The sequence below is a fragment of the Echeneis naucrates genome, chromosome 23, assembly GCF_900963305.1.
Source record: "Echeneis naucrates chromosome 23, fEcheNa1.1, whole genome shotgun sequence".
Classification (NCBI taxonomy): domain Eukaryota; kingdom Metazoa; phylum Chordata; class Actinopteri; order Carangiformes; family Echeneidae; genus Echeneis; species Echeneis naucrates.
Window position 1 is genome coordinate 6399223 of NC_042533.1, and position 18340 is coordinate 6417562.

At 40.1% G+C, this 18340-nt stretch overlaps 1 protein-coding gene across 3 annotated transcripts in view; it reads left to right on the forward strand.

Annotated features, from left to right (window-relative positions):
• plxna4 (plexin A4) overlaps positions 1 to 18340 on the forward strand; it is a 206585-nt gene that overhangs the window by 104965 nt on the left and 83280 nt on the right. The gene's annotated exons all lie outside the window — the stretch shown is intronic.

Consider the following 18340-nt stretch of genomic DNA (forward strand, 5'->3'; position numbering starts at 1 on the left):
CAGGCCCAGACTATGACACAGTTGGCTGGGATAGAAGAAAGATCCTCTGGCCCTGCCTCATTAAAATGGTAAAGACCTGAAGGAGGATAGGAAAGCTAATCCTTCTACCAGTCCCCTACTAGAGCCCTCATCTCCTGGCCTGAGACCTTGAGTGAGAGAGAGAGAGAGAGAGAGAGAGAGAGAGAGAGAGGCACATGCTTATAGATCACGAAAAGCTGAGGGGCTGTGACTTGGCTTGGTAAAATACATAGCCTGTGGGAGATGGAAGTGATAGCTCTCAAATGGGACAGTTTAGGGACTAGGAGTGAGTAAAATGGGGTTGGGGGAGTGAAAAGGCTGACTTGAATGTTTTATTGATTAGGGCAATGTTCTATTTACGTGCAGACAGTGCAACAATATTTCCTGCTGAAAGATATCCACTGTGAACAGATATTTGACATAATAGCAGAAAACCCAGGAATGTGACTCTAATAGGTTGAGTCATTTCTGCAGCAAATTTGATCATTTATTGGGATATTACATGATCATTTTAGATTTTATTATTTGTATGTTTTATATGTGTAAATAGGTAGTTTATATTTATGATATGACTGACTTAAAAATTGCACAAAACCACATAATCTTAACTTCTGTGATTTTCACCAAAGAGATTGAAACAACAATGACCATAGCAAAGTCTAAATCTCAGGATCTTTGTAGATTTCCCTAAAGTAAACTTGAATCCAGCCCTAGTTGAGTCCACACTCAGGCATCAATCACTCACTCAGTATGAAAGTTGCAGGGCTTGCAAAGAAGAAGGAATAGGGAAATGTGGTTAATTTCCCTAAAGACTGATGTTACACCAGCCAGCTGAGCTGTAACAAAAATAATCCCTTTAACATTTACCACACAGTGACAGGTACCAAAAAAATGCTGCAGTACATTTTGTGGTATTAATTGCATTTATTGATTGTGCTTTAAAGACTACAGTCCCAGCAACTTAATAATGTGGTAGTTGACTGAATACAGAATTAATGTTAGATGTATTCAGTGTACCATTTAGGTAGTATTAGTTCCAGTAACTCTACACACAGAGAATAATGGAAAATGTGTACAGGGAAAATGGATGAGGCTGGTCAATGTGCTCACTCAGCAGGTCCACCTCAGACTTTCCAACAGATAATGATACTAAGCACTGAGGCAGCATCCCTCCCAGTCGGTGCAATTAACACGCTCTGGAGATTGGAGGGAGGGAGGAACATTTAGCCCTACGGCTGAAGGTCTGATGGCCTGATCAGACAACAGGAGTGATTAAAAAAAAAATCTATATATTTTTAGAAATGATAAATCGTGTTGTGTTGTGGCCTCACGATTTCCCACTCCATGAGGGAATATTTAACTTTCTCCAACATGGTTATTTCATTAAATGGGTATTTAGTTTGAAATGTTGGGGATATGTTGTGATTTGTTGCTTGAATGGTTTTTGTGCGTCTGCATAATTTTCATGAGGGACCGCTGATGTAAATTGATTTGCTATAATCTGGTGCAACCATTTCTTCACATTTTCAATATGATTAATGTCACCTGCACGCTATCCTTTATATATGAATGAATAAATAGATAAATAAAATGATGCTTGGCTCATGGAAATTGAGCCTTGATTCTGTTTCCTGGCAGCATACTGTATACCGTCTATTTCAGGAAATTATTGGTGCACAAGCAAAAGGAATTGAAAATCGTTTGTTCACTTTTCAGTGATGACTAATGTTCAAGCTATGTTCTTGCTATGTTGTTGAGAATTTGAAGCAATATACCTCCCAATTCAGCACAATATAGTGGATATTTCATTTTATGATTACTTAATTGGCTGATCACAGCAATTTTACATCACCTCTTCAGGAACAATGAGCTTCCCAGAGAGCCTGACGAATTAGCTGTTTTGTGAAAGGCTTTAGTGATAAACGCTTATCATTACAAGGTAAGGCTTGGCTCTTGTCTTTGTCTGTGCGTGTGTATATGTTGTCTACATCTGTGTGAACGCAGGATTTTACCTTCTTTCAGATGCAATGAGAGGCCATTTGCCAGAGTGTTGATCACTTTACCCATTCATTCATTCATTCATTCATTCATTCATTGAGCCTGCTCATCATGATCAAGTGATTGGCCACAACAAAGCACTCCCTGAGGGCACATTGAGATAGTTCAGGGCAATAAACCTGACATACTGTTGGCTTTGATTGTCGGAAATTATTACATACATGTAAATAAATTCATTATGTGTAATTTCCATTTTTCTTTGCAGGGTTGCTTTTCTCTGCCAAAGACTAAAGTATAGTTATTTTCAGAAATTGCTAATTCAGTTTGGTGTGTGAACGTAAGGACACTTGTGCTCTCCCCCATTCCTCCATTTTCTCTCTCAACTCTTTTTCTTGCCAAAGTAGTGTGTCACCTCTTATATGCTTGGATTATTTTTGTGAAGACTGTGATTTAGCCTTTATTTTGTTAGTGTGGGCATAAAGACACATTTATCCTTGGATGGGAGCTTGTTTTGTAACTAGTGTCATCACTCGGCCCCCCTGCTTTCTGCCTGTCACTGGCCACATTGGATTGACGTGCTGTATTCTCTGTATTCTTCTGTACCATACAGTTGTGTTCTATCTCAGGAGTCTCACATTCATGAGCACACACACAGACACACGGTGCATATTTGTCATCTGGCAGTTAGCCAAGGCCATAGTCATAAGGCAGTGACATTAGATGACAGCAGTAAGATTAAACGGTGTGGGAATTGTGACTAGGGCCAAAAGACAGGCAGGTCTATAAATGTCACATTCAGGGATGCCCCCGAATACTTAAGTGCACCATATCATCCCACAGTCGCATCATAGAGAATAGGCAGTCTGACTGAAGGCATGGTAGGAGCGCTTTCACATTCTCTCCAAGCAGCTTCTTGGGAACAGCAGACTAATGCTGGACTTGGGCTCCCTCTCCTCTCAGAACAGCCTTGTGGCATTGTCTCATCATTTTAACTCTGTATTCTCATTAATGGAAGACTCCTCCATACATCTTTATGAAGTCACGTTCATGGAACTAGTGTGAGATAACTTATGCTTTGTGGCATGGTGTATGGTCAAGGTTGAAATATTGATTAGAGGATAGTAAATTATTGGATACTCTTACTCAGCAACAATACTGAAAAGATTGGGTCATTGATATATTATTATATATTATTTTATGCGGCCCAAAGTGTGCCAAGAAAAATTTCCCGGCACCATTAACAGATTGATGACACAAACCAGGTTAGGTCCATGCTCGTGGCAAATTCTAACCCTACCATCTGATGCCTCAGCAGCAATCCAGATTAATCAGATCAGGATACTTTTTTTCCAGTCTTCAGCTGTCCAATTTTAGTGAGCCTTTGCCCACTGCAGCTCAGATTTCTGTTCTTGGCTGACAGGACCATGTTGGGTTCCCACACAAGTGTAATCCAACATGGTCTTGTAGACCATCACCCTCAAGGCTGAACATGTGAATTCTCAGCAATGTTTCTGCTCACTAAAGTTGTGAACAGTGGTTATCTGAGTTACCATAGCCTGTCTGTTACCTCCAACTAGCTCAACTACTCTCAGCAAGTGCCAATCAAACCCTGGCTCCATTCTGAGTACAGCTGAAGGACCTTAGTGTGTCAAAATCCCAGGGGATCAGCCATTTCAGAAATACTTATTTTTCCTCTGTTCTGATGTTTGCAGTACAGGTATCTCTCATAAAGTACCACTGTATTTGCTGAATGATAAAAATGTTCATTTAAAAAAATGCAGATGACCAAGTTGATATATATATATATTTTTTTATTCATAAATATTTTTAATTTAACGATTGGTAACATTTCCAGCTGGTCCCAAAATTACAAAGTAATAAGTTAATAGAACGACAACAGCAATAACTGACCACAGGTGTTTTTAATAACTCTTTAAACAATAAATCACTGGTTTTACAATGTAAATTAAATATAGTTGTTTGGAAAAAGAGAGCAATTTGAAAATGTCAGTTTTGGGTCATAGGTCTTGTGATTTGATATTTTCCACTCTTCTGACATTTTAAAATGTAATGGTAAATTGATCATAACAAAATGATCAACCATTAAAAATAAACACCTACTGCTTCCCTAGTTACAGTGATGCACTGTCTGTAATTAAACCTGTGCTGCTGTTTATGAGCTGTCAATGTATGTACGGTCAGGGACACACAACCATCTTTCTATTGCAATTACAGCTTTTTTACAATCCTCTTTCATCTGATCAGATGTATTATGAAGCTGCCAACACAGTTTTATCAACAGCTTTAACAGTCAAATTGAATACAAAAATAACTTCTATTAGTTGGTTGAATGCAGATATGATCAACTTGTTCCTCCATATGAAAGTGTGTGTGTGACTGAGCAAGCTTTGCATCTTAAAAACTGGCTCAACTGTTGGACCAGTCTAATTTAATTTTAACTCCAGTGTTGTGCATTTAGTTGTTGCGTTTCCTTACACTAGTTTGTGGGTAAACTTTAGATTTCAAGTAGGTTGTTTGTCTACTGTCTGAGCCAGTTTGTGTACACCCATTTGTCTGTCCCAAGTGAGTCTTGCTTTCAGCTCTGAGTGGGCGTTTCACAGACAGCCAAGAGACCAGTGGGGAAATTTCCCATCAGTCCATGGTGCAGTGTGCAGTGCAAGTTAACCACTGAAGGATCTGAAATCCATAACCGCAGCAACAAAGCCTTTTTTTCTGTCAGTCTCTCTCTCACTCTCCTTGCATCCTCTGCATTCCTCTCTTTCTCGCTCTATCTCTCTCTTTCACTGTCTCTCGCTCACTCTCCTTTTCTCTCTGTCTCCCCAGATGAATCATAGAGGAGATGAAAAGCTTTCAGGAATGCTGGCAGACAGGCAGTGCTTTACAGTAATCTAACCTGGGGAAGATGAAAGCCAGCTGGGAAGCAGGGAATAGAGCGATTGGGGGGGGGGGGGGGGGGGTGAGAGGAAGAGAACGACAGGATTGAGTTTTGGGAAAGGAAGAGGCAGAATGGGTAGATAAGCAGAGAAAAGTAAGGTAAAAGAGAGGACGAGAGAGTGGATATTATGTAAACAGGGAGGGGAAGAGACCTAAACTCTCCTTGAGATGGGAAAGTTAGAAAGACAAACAAATATGTTGCTGCCAGCTTCTGCATCGGCCAAAAGCCATTATGAACCATTCTTTTTTCCCCCGACAACAATTCTGGTTTCCTCTGGTCCTCCAAGACACTCAAGGTATTATTGGCAGTAATGTCAGTGTCTCAGACAGTGTCTGTGTCCACAACTCCGCAGTTACTTTGATAATTACACCCAAAGAAATTAATGTAAAACTTTGTGTTAATCTACACAAAACTGGAGTTCAGTTTTTCCTCCTAATTCACTCCCACTTTCCTGGATGTCTATTGTTTTCACTATAGCCTTGACTCAGTAGACAATTACAACCTTAATTTAACTTTTAGAAAAATACCACTTTAGAACAAAAGATCAACAGATTTGTCCTTTTTTGGGCTATGCGTGGCTTCAAGGAAGAGGTTGATAGACAAAGTAAAATGAAAGCAAGACAGTAAGGTGAAAATTAAATGAATACAGAGCAAGAAAATGTGCTGCTGCATTTGGCATCGTAATTACTGTAAGTCATGTCCTTTGGAAAAGGTTGACACATAGTGTAATTGTAGCTGTCATACAGATGACAGCGCCTCAACACAAACCTGTAGAGTTTAAATTTCAGATCCTCTTCAGTGGAACAAACTCAATTTCAACACTGCTCACTGAACACTGAAGTAGCATCAAGTGTACCACTGTTGTCACTCGAAATGGCTTTGGCAGTTGGAAGGGGGAGCACTCTTTGTGTGTGTGTTTTCTTTGAATCATAATGTAGGTGGAGCAGGCCTGTCGCTGCTGTGACAAATCCCACCTCATGCACCTTGTACTTCCTGTGGAGAATGAGAGAAGCGCACCACACCGAAACGCTTCTCCACCTAATTGAAATTTTGAGGAATAAGAGGATTTCTGCGCAACGTGAGCTGACAGACCCCATTCTGCAGATATCCTCTTAGACTCCACTCTCACTCTCTGTCTCCCCGAGAAAGAATTAACTTTTATCTGTCTTCACGTTTTAATGCAGCTTACATCCATATCTTTTCGAACGTTCTACAGGTGATCTGTACTTAGTTCCTCTCAATCTCGCCTCTTTTTCTCTTTTTCTCTCTGTCATTCAGGCTTGCTGTGCTTCAATAGGGCCTCTCGGTTTGCCTGTTTGCTTGTTACACTTTGATATGTCACATCATAAAAGGGCAGAATAGGTAGACAGGGAAAAATTAAATGTAATAATAAAACTTAGATGGCGGATGAAAGAGAAGGGACGAGATTGTAAAGGGACAGTGCAGAGACGATGCAGAGTTGGAGCAGTAGGACAGAGCATATTTAGATGACCCTGTGATGCAACAGCAACAAGTCAAGTCAATGCTAATGTATGTGCGTGTGTGTATTTTTTAGTTGTGAAGGATGCTCTTTTTATTTGTTTCCTTATCTTTGTTATTAGCTAACCAACCATCCTGAAACAACACGCTCATTTATTTATGGGGTGAAGTCATCTGACCCCCACTGTGAAGCTTCCATTATCATGCAGAAGACATTGCTTTTGTGCTGCAACATAATACATGGGCGTGAAACTCTAATGTGCTCCCATGATAAAGAAACGCTAATTTTAGAAAAACCGCCCATGGAGTCAGTGAAAGGACAGCTTATACTGTGATATCTTCATTGGTATAAGAGAGGTTATGATGCATAACAGGAGATATAACACGAATAAGAATAAAAACAAAAACTGAACTTATGACCTAGCCAGGAGTAATTCCTTTGATTCTAGGACTTAAAAGCAAAATGGATAGAATACATTATTATACTGCTGAAATTACACCACTCAGAACTAAACCACCAAATAACCACAAGTGTCACTCAAAGTAGTGCATCATGATAACGTTTTCTGACAAGCCACCAAAAATGTTTTTGCTGTATTAAAATTAGAATAGAGCTTTGTGAATTAATGTTATAATCACAGTGTGTCAGTCGTGAGGCTGAGGTATTGTTCCCTATACAGGGACACACAGAACAAATGTGTTGTGATGAATGCCTCTGCCTCTGGGGCATGTTTGAAGTGAAAACGAATAATTGGACCAGCATTTACAAAATAAAACTTTCTTTCATATGTGTTTGTTGTGGATGCATAGCATAATTATACCATACTCTTACAGGAAGAAGATATTTCTTGCCTCATTGTGACAGTTCAGCTCAAAAATTACCCCCCCAAAAAAGTAAATAAATAAATAAAAATAAAAAAACAAAAAGAAATAAAGAAATAAAAAATATATAAAAAATAAGTCCTGCAGTGGAAATTCAATCCGTTAAATTATTTTTATATTTGTTCTCTCAGACAAGCTTTGTGTAATGTGTCCAAGCCATTTTCAGTGGACACTGGCCTTTAGTCTTTCTGCTCTATCTCAGTCTCACCTTCTTTCCTCCGATGATTTCCATTATTATAGCAGTTGGTGAATCAACACATGCCTCAAGGGTTTAGCGCATTGTTATTCCTCGCTCTCCCTCTCTGCCTCACTCTCCTTGTTTTTCATTTTTGCACTCCGTGCCTCTCTCTTTGTCTCTCTCTCTGTCCCCTGCTACAATTTTTCACTTCAGTGGGAAAACAGGTATAATACAGGGAGTGTGGCAGTCTGTTTAATAAGGAATAAAGGCTGAGAGGAGAAATGAGAAAGAAAAAGAAGTGCCCTCAGGGCTGCAAACAAGGGAATATACATAGACACATGCACACGTACACACAACAAACTTGCACAGACAATAAGGAGGTAACAGAAATTCACACCAGCTTATCTCTGAGGAATTGGTTGTCGGGTGCTTCCTTATTTAATTAGAAACTTTAGAAGGACCCTCATAAATCACCACAACATAAAACTGAAGGGTCGCCAAAGAATGCTTCCACTCCACACAAATATGAGTTGTACGCACACACAGACACACTCACACACAAATCTGCACACGTCTGGAAGGTAAAGCCATTGTCAATTCATGAATTCATGAGTACATGAATTTCAGCTTCAGTAAGTGATCCATAGATTTACAAGTTTTGCTATCACTACATAGCCAACACCGCTTACAAGGTTAGAGCGAATGTTCAGCACAGTGGTGATGATATGGCCACTCCAAAACATTCAGCCATTGTTGGGCTTACCAGGAAGAGAGAACTCTGTGCAGCAATTTCTTTCTCTCGCATGTTGAACTGAGAGCAAACAGGATGCTACTGTGACTCACCATCACCTCTTGAGGTACAAAGTTGTATTACAACACGGGACTGGGCTAGCTGGTTACCATTCTTAGTTGATATAGATGTGTCTGAGGACCACAGAATCGGGTGCAGGAATAGTGTGTATATGATTGTGTGCACAGGATTTTTCACATGCAGATGGATAGCCATGTGCTTGTGTGTGTTTATGCTTGAACTCTAGTTGTGTGTATGTGTGTGCAAGAGTCTGCTTGTGTCTCCAAAGTTATTTTGATGGCAGTGCGTAGTAACGTGATCCATGGTGATGTCTGCTCTCAGACAGCGTCTGGCTTTCAGCTCCCCATCTATTATTCACACACCTGGATACACACACACACACACTGCCTTTTACTCTCACATATGGCCAAACAGCTAGAAGTTCACGGTTGTTGACTTTTTCTTGGGGTATTCATTGTGTATGAATGAGTGTGAGTCTTTTTACATTGAAATATAGCTTTGTGTATTTATGTATTTGTGTTTATTTCCCAGGAAACCAATCAGGCTCTTGAAGTCAATGAGGTACTCTGTTTGCCCTGGTAAACAAGCTGAAAATTACTATTGACCATCGAGAGGAGGGCAAACTGATAAGGAGGAAAAGAAAGAAATGGATATCCACTAAAACAAAGCACAGTCTGGTAAAAGAGGACTAAAGACTTTTCAAAGTCATTCCTTCACCTCAGCTGAAGTTGATCTGAGCATGTCAGTGGGTCATTATCAGACCGAGACATCTCTTTGGGGGCCTGGCCCTTTTGCACCACCTTGGTTGGATACGCTGCTGATAGACATTTATAGAAGCATAGCATTGTCCAATCAAGGAAAGCCTATTGAGTTAACCCTGTCAAAATGAAGAATGCACCCTTGTTCTTGTTTTGTGAAATACAACCTTACAATGAGATGAATAAAGGTCACAGTGAGGATGTTTGTGAAGTGACCCTGTGAATGTTGATCAAAGTCTGTCACCAGACAATTACATAAAGAGCTCATATTCATTTGAGCTTCCAAAAGGGGGGTAGAGTCCTGTCCTACATAAGGTCAGTCTAAGGTGATGTTTCTGGGCTATCAATCACGACTTTAGGCTATCAATACCAGTGATTCTCCATCTATTAGCTCAAAGGACAAACGGATCCTATACTCATTATCTCCAAAGGGCTGCCTTGTCTGTGATTGACATTTAAGGAAGCAGAATGTGGTTAGCTGATAGAAATTCAACTCAGGGTTTACTTATGTGTGACTTAGTCAAATAATGGACCATATTTTCTTCAGCTGTTAAATGTAGCTGTTCATGTGTAACCCCTTTCTTGTTGTTGTTTTTTTTTTTTTTGTGTGTGTGTTTTGCTTTTTCACTCTTTAGTGTTCAAAAATGGTCTTTTATGCACATATACTCTGGGCTGTTCTCAGAGATTTGGGCTAGAAAGTTCAAAAATATCAAAGGAAATCATGACAGAAACATGTACACACAATAGTATACTATTTATATACTTAATCAAAGAGGCACAATAGATTGATCCTTTTGGGAATGTATTTACTGGAAGAGATAGAAGAGAATGATGGTTTGTTTTCTATTTTTTCCTGTTCAGTCTCCTCCTCTTTCCTCTCCTCTCTGTTTCTCTAACATCAAAGCTAGCTGCCTCTTGCTCTGCCATATGTCCAGCTTCCTGCGTGCTGCAGTTCTCAAAGGTGTGGGCAACACACTCCTAGTCACATAAACACACACACAGAGAAAACGGAGCCTGCTGGGTATTATTTCAATGTGATTATACTCAGTAGGCTGTGTTTTTACTACTCATTCTGCTGGAACACTTTACCAGCCTTACTCCTCCAAATGAGCAGCGTATGTAACTCTGAGTTTTTGAACTGCTGTGTTGCCTGAAAGGCCAAGTCCTGATTCCACACAATAGGCTGATTTGATGCCCTCACTACTCTGGGGAACATGTTGACTTCATTAATGGACCCTGAAGCCTTTTAGCTCTTACGTGGTGGCCTCTGGTCACAAAATATAATGGGGAGCACACCACTCCGTCGCATAGCTACTGGGTTGCACCACTAATAGAGACACAGGTGGTGATGTACACTAGAATTATACTGTTGCCTCTGTGTGGCCCTTGAGGCTCAAACAGTAGCTGCAGCAAAGGTGGTGCAGAAAGCAACTCTTATCACTGCAGAGTAATGGGGTAAGAAAAGAAAAACTGTAGAGGAAATAATTGGTTTAGAAAAGACACATTTCTGTCACCCGGGCCAAGTATTTGTCTGCACTAGATGAAGTGTGTCAGGAGATCTCAACCTGTTGCTTCTAACATGCTGCTTCAGCTCTAATGAGACAGTGAAAGAGAAACTGTGGAAATGGAAAGACTAGAATAGGTTATGTAACGAGAGGTAGTGACAGTAAAGGTGGTGGAATGATACAGATTCCAAGAAAAAAAATAAAAATAGAAAATCCATGGATAAAGAAATTAAATAAAACAATAAGGCAAAAAAGGGCTAACTGAGAGGAAAAACCATCACCAAGAGACTTTTCAGAGAGAAATAAAAAAAACTAATCAGTCAAGTCTCTTTATAGTCATATTCAGTCTAAACCTATACTGAGAAAGTCTGAGATTGCTTTCCCTTTCAGACTTTTGGATCCTGCTGTATGTAAACACAAACAAAAAGGGCAGATGAATTGGTGGAAACATGCAACACACTTTTTTTCAGCAGCAAAATAAGTCAGAAAAATAGTGGGGAAAAGGGAGCGATGGGAAAAAGTAAATGAGAGGAGTTCACTGAGCTCAGAGAAGTCAAGAGGTCACAAACATTTTCAAGATTGAACCGGCCATAAGCCTGCAGGTATTTTAGACAACCTCATGACTTACAGATTGAGACAGAATGAGAGAGAGATAAATAAAGGGAGTGACAGAGGAAAAATGAAGAGCAGAAGGAAAAGGTGGGAAATGAGTAACCAAAGCTGAGCTGTAAGCCCCCTGCTTGGTCACAGTGCTTTAAGGCAGCTCAGTGGTGAATGCAATGATAGCAGGGGAGACCTGTCAGTCACCCTTTGAAGCCATGGGGGAGACTGAGGGAGGAGAGGAGAGCCAGATGAGAAATGAGTTTGGAAGCCTCCAGACACTTGTCCCCTTTCACGTCCAACACCATCATTTCTCACAATAACATTCTTGTCCTTCTTTTTGCTTTTCTACTTGCCTTTTCTGTCTGTCTCAGCACAGGGATAAGGTTAGATTAGTAGGCCACATGGACCTGCAGGCTAACAGGTACCACACCTTTAATGCCACACCGAGCCAGGGGTTCCCCTGCAGCTCTGTCTGTTGTCATGTCAGATCCCAGATGTGAAGTGGTGGAGAGTAGAGTGAAGCAAAAATAAGTGCAGATTTCCTTAACCTTTGTCTTCCTCGTTAGTTTTAGTAGTTCCTCCAAGTTCCTCTTTGGTTACTTTATATTTCCACTTCTATGGCACTATTTTTTATCACAAATCAAGTTATTGAAGTTTGCCAGACGTTTCTTGTAGCACTCTGCTCCAAAACAACCTGTCCAAAATAAAACATCTGCAGAGGATTAACTGAAATAAGAACAAAATCACCAAGGGTGCTACTACAGAGGTCATATGCTGCATAGCTTTGACTCTGCCAACAAAAGTCTCTATAGTTACTTCCATGCTAACGATGACATTTCCCTGATTTGCACACACAAAGCACTTTGACAGTGCAAGCATTAGGGGGAAAGGCATTAATTAAAATCCTGCTGTGTAGCAGATATGCATAATCACAAACATTAAACGGACGTTGGTGAATTAAAGCACAGAATGAATTCAGTTCCACTCTGTGGGGTTTTTTGCCCTCTCATCCTCCTGTAGAGAAAGGACTCTAACCAGAAGGGAAGAAGGGGTGGCTTGTATCACCAATGAAGAGCATGAATATTTTACTTCCATAAGGGAAAACAGTAAGGCATTGAGACTTTTTTGTACCGTCAGGATTACTGAATGATGTCTCCATTACAGCTTGTCATAAAACATAAAATACTATGCCAAAAGGCAATGTGAATGGCCATGGCATTAGTCATTCTGTGTCACCTGGTTTACTTGTCTCCACACTCCATCTGCAGTGCTTTCTTTTTGCCTGGTCTTCCTCTCACATAGAATAAAACCAAGTGTCAGTCTTTTATTGTCTCTAATAATTCCTGTTAGTGATGAATAGCGGCTCATATGTGATTCCTTGCTTGAGCGATGCTGCATAGCCCGCCAAGCATTGCACAGTGAGTTTGCCACATCCTCACTAATACCCTAAGATTAATGTCACATCACCCACACTCCCCACTAGTCTTGCACCAGTCCATCTTGCCTAAAGCTATATATTGAGGCAAAGAATTTGGAAGTGGAAGGTTTCTTCCAGCATTGATTGGCACTTGGGGATAGATCCAGTCCCCTTCCTATCCCGTTTCTCTCCTTTATTCTTTCTACCCATCTCCCCCCCTCTTTCGTCCCTATATGCCATGTGTTTCAGTGAGCTGGATAGATTAGGCCAATCAGACAGTCACTATTGTATTGCTGTCGGTATGAATAGAAAGCATGCAGAGACACATTGCCATTATGTGGTGACGATACGTTGCTCCTTTTGGTCCTGTCACTTTCATACTTAATGTTCTCCCAATTGTCTCAGTCTCTTTGGCTGTCTTTCTTTGTGTGCTCTCATTACCTGTCCTTCCACGTGGTTGAAAAGAAAACAAGCACTATGGCTTGAAAAGGACGGTTGAATCCTGATTGAAGTGTGGCAGCTTTGGTTTCAGTGGCATTTAGTTTGTTGCAGGTCTGAAGTGTTTCTGATTGATATGTTGAACTGAGGCACCAGAAATGTGTCAATGACATTTATCTTGCTGCTTGCTTTTAAAAATGTAACAGAAATGCGTAGTATGTCAACTCCAATATTGTAAACAGGGGAAAGGTCAGATATTTTGCACCCATATAAATTCTTGTGGCTTTTTTTTTTTTTTTTTTTTGGCAGGATTTGATATGGTTATAAAATTTGATTCTCTCAATTAAATTTCTGAGGTTAAGGAATGTGATCCTATTGCAGTTCAGTAGAAAAAACACACAGTTTATGGCCTACGATATCAAAAATGAATGCATGTAGATTGAAATAATTTTTGTAAAGCTTCTTACTGATACGTAAGTATGGGTATGTCAAATTATTAGTCTTTGTTCCATTTGGGATTACTTCACCCAGTTACTGATCTTAAAATCAATAGGATGTTATCCACTTGGCTCCTGTAACTGTCTTGAGAAGCATTTTGTATTTTAAGCAATTTTTTGACCCAGGCTTTTTAATATTTACTCTCAAGGCATAAGTTGATATCCAGCAGATAAAGGTTCATGATCCTTATTGGCTGTAGAAATGTTGGCACTCACTTTGATTTGTTCAAGTGTGCAATTCTGAGAATGTGTGGAACTCCTCACACAAATGTGGTGTTGCTTTAAGTTTTCCCAGCATGCTGTATGACTTTGGATGACATTCTGCTCCAGCCCACTCACCTCACTGTGGTTGCATGGCTCATGTTTGAGCATAGCGATACTTTAGTCAGCAGCTTATTCTGGCTTCCACCAGCAGCATGTTGGTCATGGTGTGTTTTCCAGCCATGGTGTGTTAGTGTGTGCGCCATGCTTAACAGACTGCAACTCTGTGTGACTTGCCTTCCTTTTGCCATCCCCAAATTCTATGCCATGGCAGGCAAGGACACAATTCTCCAATCGGTCTGAGTCCCCACTCACAGTTGCCCTACTTCATTTGTATTGTGGGAAGTGCTCGTTCAATACGTACTTTTCCCAATTTGCTGTTTTCCAGTGGGGCAAGTTATAGCAGGAAAGATCCTGCACTTAGCTGCAGCTACTGTCTGCGCTGAAACTACTACAGCAGTACTTAATCCCTCCAGAGGATTGACTGGACTCCTAAACTGTGGACGATCCATCTCACCACTTCATGTAAAGCAGTTTCTGCATAATGGTACAACAGTTCACTGAGATTATCCAAAATCAATAGTGCTCAGATATGCAACCAAGAGTACTGAATTTCAAAGGGTAATTTTCAGTAGACAAAGGTTCCAGGGGGGCAACAACATTATTGAGCTAGGCATCTTTTGGCCTCGACCACTGACAAGATAGCATGAATCAATTTTTTGACATTATAGTGATTTAATCCCAAACTATTTTCTCTGGATTATTATGTAGCTATTTTTTCCAACATGCATAGTTTATTGATTCTTATTGCATAACATAACACAAACAGTACAAGCAGAGCTCTTACAACAAACATAAAGACAAATAAAGACAAATACTTGAGGATTACATTTTTTGCTTGCCTCAAACTGGATTCTATGCAGAGTCAGAGGAAATGCTGTACCTTCCGCTTGCTTTTGTGATGTATGTTGCCAATACGAGGAAACTCGGGGTACTCCTGTGGTTTTCATGCTGGAATGGGTTCCCTGGCTGTATCACACCTTCTGCTAGCTTTTAGCCCCATAGAGAGAGAGGCATAGTCACTTTGGGCACATTATTTTTTATTTATTTATTTTTTGACAGAGGCAAAAAATTGCATCTACCTATGAGGTGTGATTCCTTTTTATCCGCACTATGACACAACTGTTTTATAAATGCAACTACAGTATATCAGTATTACCCTCTCTGTATATTTTAATGATGTACCTTTAAAAAAAAAACTAAGGACAGAATGTCACTAGTGTGATTTTTAAAAAGCATAAATATTTTATTTGCTTTAAATGTTTGAGGTGTAACTTCACTGTTTTTACTGCAATCTTCATATCTGTACTCACTGGTGTAATTGTTTGTCACAGCCACTAGGGGGATACAGTTTTTGACCAGCAAAGACACTTTAAGAGGAACTAGAATTTCCAATAACAAGCATCATAACTTGGATCTCCTTGTAGGATGCATACACACACAGAGCTGTTGAAGAAATATTTACCACACAGATTCTGCAGGGCTGAGGACGTGTGTTCTGTGAGTCCAAAGTGCCATGACTCTCTCTACTCTCCCCCGAGTCTCCCTCATTACCATAAGAGATGCTCTAGCCAGCCAGTCTCTGTGTGTTTGTGCGTGTATGTGTGTGTGTATAAGCTTGTGAAAGAGAGGGAATTGCAAATGTTTTCTATATATGAAGAGTTTTTCTGAACACACAGTAGTGTGTTTGCATTTTTGTGTGGGCCCAATATATCTCCCACCTTTTCTTCACTGCCTGGCAGAATGAAGTCTGCCTGGCAGTGAATGTCTATTGTGTGGTGCTAATGTGATAGCAGAGATTAGCATTGTAATCCATTTAGCATAGAGCAGCTAATCCACTTTATTACTGTTGAAAAGGAATCAGATAATATTGGCTAGCACCACTGTAGCTGCCTTAATGATTTTCAGCTGATGAAAAAAATTCTTTGAGCTATATTAACAATTAATGTTGCCAACAATCAAACTAGGATTAATCATTTCATAACAAATCAAAATTGTTTGCTCTGGCATTTCATCAACACAAGTTAGATATTGCCTGTCTTCAGTTTTTGCTGAGTAGTCTTTTTGTTTGTAGATGCTGTTTACATCTGTAGTAATAAAAATCATAGCATGGAGTGCATTGTCCTTCTGAAGTGTAAAGTTTAAAGTGCAGACTGTAAAATCAGGCCATATTCAGTATGGTCACCTCCAATTTCAGATGAATGAACAAAAATTACATGATACATTACAATTAAATCCTGCAATTTAAACTAAATACTGTGCCAATTACTGTCCAAACAAGGACACTGTTCTTTCTCCCTGACCTGTTCCCCTCCAGTCCCAGTGTGACTAAACCAGCCAGCTTTGAATGCTTGCAGACATGCTGTGTGTTCCCTGGTGGCTCATTTGTTTTGTTGGAGTTCAGATTGAAAGATAATATACAGGAGCTTCCCCTTGAAGCCCCTCTGCTCCCTGGTGACTCTGGATCTGTCCCAACACAATAAAACTCTATATTCAGCCCCATAGACCGTCTGCCCTTAAACTCTGCTCAGCAATTGGCCCCACACTTCTCTAATATGCATAGGGTGTAAGCTGATACACACACACACACACTTCACATACAACATACAACAAACATGCTGTTTACTGTGCACATACACACAGCATCTCAAATGAACTCACCCAATTGGGCTGATTAGATAACCCCACCTGCTGAATCTAACCCTGGCTTCTGTGGGGGTTTGCTTTCTTTCTACTTCCCTCTCTTCTTACCCTATCTCCTATTTGCCTTCTGTTCTTTTCTTTCAATCTAACCCCGGTACTTACAATAGTTCCCAGTGAAAGTGTGTGAGGCTTTGATACACAGAACTCATGGTCCTTTGAGATCAAGATCACCACAAAAGCCAAGCAGGAGGCAGAGCGAGAGAGGAAGAATGAGAGAGAGACAAAGGAGGAGGAGAGAGTAGGGTGAAATCAGGGTGAAAGTTTGTGCCTACTTTAAGAAATGTCATGTTGTGAAACTGGATATCAGTAGAAACAGCAGGAGGAGGGCAGAGCTTACACTAGGCTCAATAAACTTAGGTTCCTTTCTTAGCTTTACAATAGTTGATTGTTCAAAGAGAAGACAGAAAAGTTGGAGTGTAGTAGAGCAGTTATTTTTTTTATTTTTGTCATGATGCAGAATGAAGTGGCAATCCAGGTTACTAAATGTCAGTCAGTCACTGTAAAGAACTGTATCTGTATTCTTTTTTAAAAATGACATTTATCCCATTGATACATTTTTTTGAGAAATCTTACACAAAAAGGGTAAACATAATCCCCCAATAATTTTCAGAGTTCTTATAAAAGGTTAGAAATAGCCAGAGGGTTTGGATTACCTCCGAAGTGTTGAGGTTTCTTGACTTGTAAGAGCCTCTAGGCAGGCCAGCAGAAAGGGATTTTTAATGATATGCTGACAGTGGGAACACACAGAGTATGTTGTCAGGAGTGCATTATAATTAATCATGAAGTGACTCACCTGTCTGAAAGACCATCTGCTTCCTCTCCAATTATCTCTTGTCTGTGCCTTTTACTTATGAACCCTTACATGCTGAAGACCACAAAAAACCACCAGGAGTCATCACAACTTTGTACGCCAGTCTGCAAGCCTGCACAGGCCTGTGTCCGGATGTGTGTATTCTATTGGGTGCTGAATAGTGCTTGGGTAGCTAAGTGTCAGGGCTGTGTGTTACTGGGAGGCTACAGCCAAAGGAGCAGATTTGAAAAGGATCATCGGGAACACACCCCTTGTCTCTCTGTGTGTGTGTGTGTGTGTGTGTGTGTGTGTGTGTGTGTGTGTGTGAGAGAGAGAAAGAGAGACAATGTAAGCAGATATTTAGACACAGCCCAGGATCTCTTTCACACCATTGAGTGTGTGTGGGGCCAGTTCCATGTACTTTCTGCTGAATAAATACCCCTCGAAGCCCACAGACCACACCTCTTTCCCAGAAGTCTAATTACTATAATTCTTTTTGAATCACTTTTGAATAGCTGAAACTGTGATTGGGGGGAAAAAAAGAAAAGATGAGTTTCTGCCATATTGTACAGAAAGTCATGACATATGGGAAAATTTGAAGGCAGAACACGGTGAATGGACAATTGGCCCAGCAATAATGTCATTACGAAGTACCTTTGTAATGATGCCTCGGTTTCTAATTGGACAGTTTGTTGTTCTAGACACCTCCTTTGTTCTATTGTCAATCCATCTTTGCAAAAGGCAATGTTATGCTTTCCTTGCTGTTTGTTTGTCACCTGTTCTTTATTTACATGTCATATTTTCATCCTTTTTTATTTAGTCCAAAACTTTTACATATTTAATCCAAAAACACAAATAAAATGCAAACTTCACTCCCATCATGTCAGATGTTATGTATTATATGTATTTGCAGGCATCCATGGTTCAACAAAGTTAGAATGACTTTGTTGTTAATATGTTACATATTTCTTATTGTGCTTCTTGCT